Genomic DNA, 5,283 nt, shown 5'->3' with positions numbered 1-5,283 from the left:
AGTACTGAGCTATTTAGCTAAAGAATCCCTGTGTCGTGCGGACGGGAGAATGACAGGAATAATCAAGTCAATAAACATTGGGTAGTTAGATAGCCTATAGTTAATATACTGTTAAGTTTGATGTATAACTACTAACGTTAGGTAGATAGCTAACATACCGGTACGTACTGCAGTAATGATATGCTATGTGGTTCGTAAGGACAGCATAGCTACCAAATTATCAGCCAACATAACGTGTAAGGTAACTCATTTGAAATGTCATTACTTTATTACATAGAGTGCGTCCTCGCGGTAGCTTGCTACTCAATCGACTCTGCGGCTTGAGCATGCTTTTGGTGCACTGTCAGTAGCGTTGTAACGCTCGTTGATGGTGGAAGGAAGAGTGGACCAAAGCGCAGCGTGGAAAGTGTTCATGATATTTATTTTCAAGATACACTCAAACAAAAATAACACATTTTAAAAAGTGCAGCGTGGAAAGTGTTCATGATATTTATTTTCAAGATACACTCAAACAAAAATAACAAATAAAAAAAAAAAAAACGAAAAGTTCCGTCAGGCACAGACACTAAACAGAAATTAACACCCCACACAACCCAAACGGAAAAGCACAACTTATATATGATCCCCAATCAGAGACTACATGCTTTTGGTGCACTGTCAGTAGCGTTGTAACGCTCGTTGTCGGTGGAAGGAAGAGTGGACCAAAGCGCAGTGTGGAAAGTGTTCATGATATTTATTTTCAAGATACACTCAAACAAAAATAACAAATAAAAAAAAACTGACAGCTGCCTCTGATTGGGAACCATACTCAGCCAAAAACACAAAGAGTTAGAAAACATAGATTTTCCCACCCGAGTCACACCCTGACCTAACCAAACATAGAGAATAATAAGGATCTCTAAGGTCAGGGCGTGACAAGCATGCTGGACTTTGGGCAAGAAGGTTGAGGGTTTGAAACCTGCTCCCTGCTTGTTTCATTTGAACTTGTGCACAATTATCAGTTTATTATTTGGTTTATATTGCCCATTCATTGTCAGTTAGAGACAGTAGTGCATTGGGACCCAAAAGCATTATCAGTGCTCAAACTCCCGCTTGGTTATTGTCAAATCATTTTTTTCTTTCTGAAAGCAACTTTTTTATTTTCATTCCAAAATAATTGTTATGAAAGCAAAAAAAAAGGGTTGAAATGAAAAAAAATGTTTTGCAATCAAATATTTTGTAATAGAGCTCAGAACTTTATGCATTTTATTCCCAAAAAATATTTAGAAAACAAAACATGTATTGTAAAACAAAACTCCAATTTAATTTCGTTATCAACCACCCTACATTTTGGCCATTTTTTGAGAGTCAGTTTGGCTACAACCAATACTGTTCTGCCTTATATAGCAGACACCTACGAAGAAGGACTGTGTAATGATGGCATCTCAGGTAAGCAGCACTGGGCGTTCTTCTGTCCAGCTTTTACATAGCTAGTAGTTAGCTCCTATGATTCAGTGTCGGTTCATAACATTCTACTATATTACATAGCGTAGAATGATAAATCATGCTATTATTTTTCTCAACCTAACAAAAAGCATTTAGCTATGAACTCCTGTTCTAGCCAATTTCACTTTAATTAATCTAACTTTCTTTCATGGCAACTCATAAGCAGGCCATGTCCTATTTGTTTTATAGTCGATAATAATCATATTTCATGACAGTGTAACGGATAGCTTTTTTACAGAAGGATGAAAGAATGTCAGTTAAAGAGTTAGACCAGAAAGTCAGCGCCATGTGGGCTTTAGAATGGTCAGAAGAGGTCTCAGAGCAATGGGCCATCGTGTACAATGGCCAAGAGTTAGGGAGTCTCTGCAGCATGTAGGTGGTGCAGGTATCATTGCCAGAATGATCCAGCTTTGTTGCATTGCTCGGCAAAAATACTCTGTTCCTGCACACCTGTCTCTCGTCCACATTGATACAAATCAAAAATTGGGTACTAAGGTACTAAGATGTATAATGTCTCCATCAAATCTAAGAAGTTATTTTAACTTTTTTATTCTTACTTATTCCTTGACAAATTTTCAATGATGTATGAAATTGGAGTTGTTCTTCATCAACTGGTAATTCATAAATAATGAAGCAGGTTAATAGGGTAAACATTTCACTTTTAATTCCCAATGCTTTTTTTCAAGATACAACAGATAAGCATATTATTTTGTATACATATTGCATATTTCCCATCACCTAATGAACAACCACAATACCAGTCTGGTGTTAAGCTTTCTGTGCTGTGTTGACATATCCTGAATATGACATCTGCTGCTTTAGATTGAACGGTCATACTGTATCTCAGTTATTGTTTTCATATCTACATAGAAGAAGCTATTTTCTTTACTTTTAGAGTGTGAGCTGATCAAGAGGTCAAAAATGTAGATATTGCCAGATGTTCACTGTCCGAGGAACAGGCTGTGGAAGCTTTATTGCTGGTAAAAGTGTCCATAACCAGAGGTATTAAACTGGTTAAACTGGTTAAACTGGTTAAACTGTTCTGTGTTCTTTTTTTCTCTTCCTCGCTGCCTGTCTTGTTGTACATGGAACCTGTTTCACTTGCACAGTTTGGAGGAAGAAGGATACACTGTCAAATTCTATCCACCTCTTCTGTGTGGGATATGTGTCCCTACCTCGTCTGTGGGCAGATCTGCAGCATTTCACAGAGATTTGGAATAATCACCCTTTACGTACAGAGCTGAACCTGACACCTCACCAGCTGTGGCATATCAGAATGCACATTTTTGTTTTTGCCTTATCACTACACAGCTGATTCAAATGATCAAGTCATCATCAAGCTTCAAGTGGTATTTATGTCTAATAATGACATTATCATCTATTTTTCAGCATAGAGTACTCTTTGGCCACTTAGTGTGGACACCAGATGAGACCACACACACACACGATAACAGTCTCTCTCCTTCACTTCATCCCTCTCCCCCTTCTCACTAAATCCTCTAGGTTATATTAGCTGTGTTGGTGAACCCCTCCCGCATCTGAACTGGCTGACACAGAGGGCACAGAATGATCATATGTGAGAGGTCAGGTCAACAGGAAGTATTATTATTACATTGAAATACAGAGATAGAGATGTAGTAGTCCCAGAGTTATTGATCCAAGGTCAGTTTTGCATTTCACCTCCTGATGATTATGATGACGGACTGTGTTAGAATAAAAAAAACAAGGCTTAATCAAGTTCTCTAACTATCAATCTGTCTCTCGTCTGCAGGTATGTTTTGATGTGAGAGAGGAAGCCAGTCCTGTCATCGCCACCTCACCTGCTCTTAAGATAACCTTCAGGTCAACTGGGGGCCCATGGCTGGTTAGGAGACACCGCTAGAGACACTGTAATTGTGATGAACTGAGAGAATTTTAGGGTAGCAATGTAATTCGTTAATCATATGCTGTCTGCCTCTGTTCTTACCTCTTTCCCTTTCTGTCTTCTACACCTCTCCCCACCTCGTCTTTCTCCTTATGTTATAATGCGCACCATATGTGCATTGAAGTACAGATTGAACTTGTATTTATAATATAACATTACAATGATCATAATTATAACACCTGTATAATGAACTTCTTTCAATAAAGCGTTTCACATTCTCCACTGGTTGAAATTAAGTATCTCATTGAAATGCTATACTGCGTCTTCAGATTAATGCAGATGAAGGGAGTTAGATATGCATTGTTTACTTTCGGTATATATGAATTACAAATCAGCCTTTACTTAAATCATGTTTCTAGTCTGTTGCATAGTTACAATGTGTAATCATTGATTTCCCAGGAGCAGGAGTAGTAAACACTGTTGAAGTGTATAATTGTAATGCATACTGTACATGCAGACACAGAATCATTCAAAGAATGGAGATTGATACACCTGGTATTGGATATGACTGAAAAAGAATGTCTCATAGAGTCATATCTGAACCACACCTTTATTTGCCAAGGAAGAGTACATGATCAGTGAATATATTCAATGTACAGGCTACAATGTGGGCGGGATCTCATACATGGTAATAACTACAGTACATGTTTATAGGACTTGCATCCTTGGCACAATAAAGTTATTATAGTCTACTCAATACATAGGCTTCATTAATGCCATTCAGACTTGAAGTTGATACAACAGCTATGATAGCTGAGGTTCATAGATTGGTATGAATATTAGTTCAGAACCTAACATTTTAGGGTCCATACACAGATCGGCTACATACTATAGCTAGCTACACATCCATAGGCATACAGTTATTTTTATCCTCCACTACACAATAAACAAGTAAATAGTTAGCTAGCTATGTTACTTCAGCTGCATTGCACGGCAAGGCAAGCATACACAATTGTACATTCAATTTGCAGTAAATGCTTTAGCTAGCTAGATTCTTTACATCCACGGCTTCCCAAGACGACAGCCTGGTTTTCTCAGGAGTCCCTAAAACATTAAACAACACGAATTACAATGTCATACTGTGCTCATATCATAACACCAGCTAGCTAGCTGGCTAATGTTAGCTAGTCAGTTAACTTGCTAAATTGCGATTTTCGTAAATGAATGTTATGACAAAAAAAATGGCACAATCCACATTAACACATTCCCCTCAATTGTACATTTTTAGCTTGACTCGTTACGACGTTATAACTACTTACATCTGCTTCGCCGTAATGTTTTGTCAGCCATCTTTGTTGAAGAAAGCTCCAGGGACGGGTGGCACGCGTAAAAGTCGTCATTGGAACCACTCGATATGATTGGTTATATAAAAACCTTGGGACTCAAATGCATAATGAGAGCTCTAACTACCCCTTGTGGTGACCTGGAGTAATGATGCCGTGACGCTAGGTATCTCTAACTCCCGCGGTGTACGCTCAACTTTTAAAGGAGGAACCACAGTACATCTGAACCTGTAGCCGTTCTGCCCCTCAAGGGTTCTAAGCATGTTTACCAGTGTGTAGATAGACAGTGCGAAGGCATTGGAGGCTTCTGTGTCTCCAAACTCGACAGTGGGTTCAGAATGGTGCCTATCTCACATTGGACATTTTATTTTTTATTAGAAAGGCTTTCTTGAACGTGAACGTTCATGTGCCTTGAAGAGTGACTGCCCTTAAAAAGCAGCTAATCCTTTTGAGAATGGCCTATGATATAAGTCAAAAACAATTATTTGAGTGTCAAAATGTACTACAAAGTTTTAAATAGGATCATTTTGGTCATAAACTCAGTCTGGTCTAAAAAAAGAGATTGGAACCTCAGTGCATCACAACGAGTAA

At 38.4% G+C, this 5,283-nt stretch overlaps 1 long non-coding RNA gene across 1 annotated transcript; it reads left to right on the top strand.

Annotated features, from left to right (window-relative positions):
- Positions 1 to 2,987: 2,987 nt before the first annotated feature.
- On the top strand, positions 2,988 to 3,641 carry LOC149972523 (uncharacterized). Its single transcript, XR_016490975.1, has 2 exons — positions 2,988 to 3,061; positions 3,257 to 3,641. It is a non-coding gene; the product is annotated as an uncharacterized LOC149972523 (long non-coding RNA).
- Positions 3,642 to 5,283: the final 1,642 nt, after the last annotated feature.

This window comes from Oncorhynchus mykiss, chromosome 23 (genome assembly GCF_057628025.1).
Source record: "Oncorhynchus mykiss isolate SJ-2025 chromosome 23, ASM5762802v1, whole genome shotgun sequence".
Lineage (NCBI taxonomy): Eukaryota > Metazoa > Chordata > Actinopteri > Salmoniformes > Salmonidae > Oncorhynchus > Oncorhynchus mykiss.
Note: the sequence above shows the minus strand (reverse complement) of the source record. Positions and strands in the feature narration are given on the sequence as shown.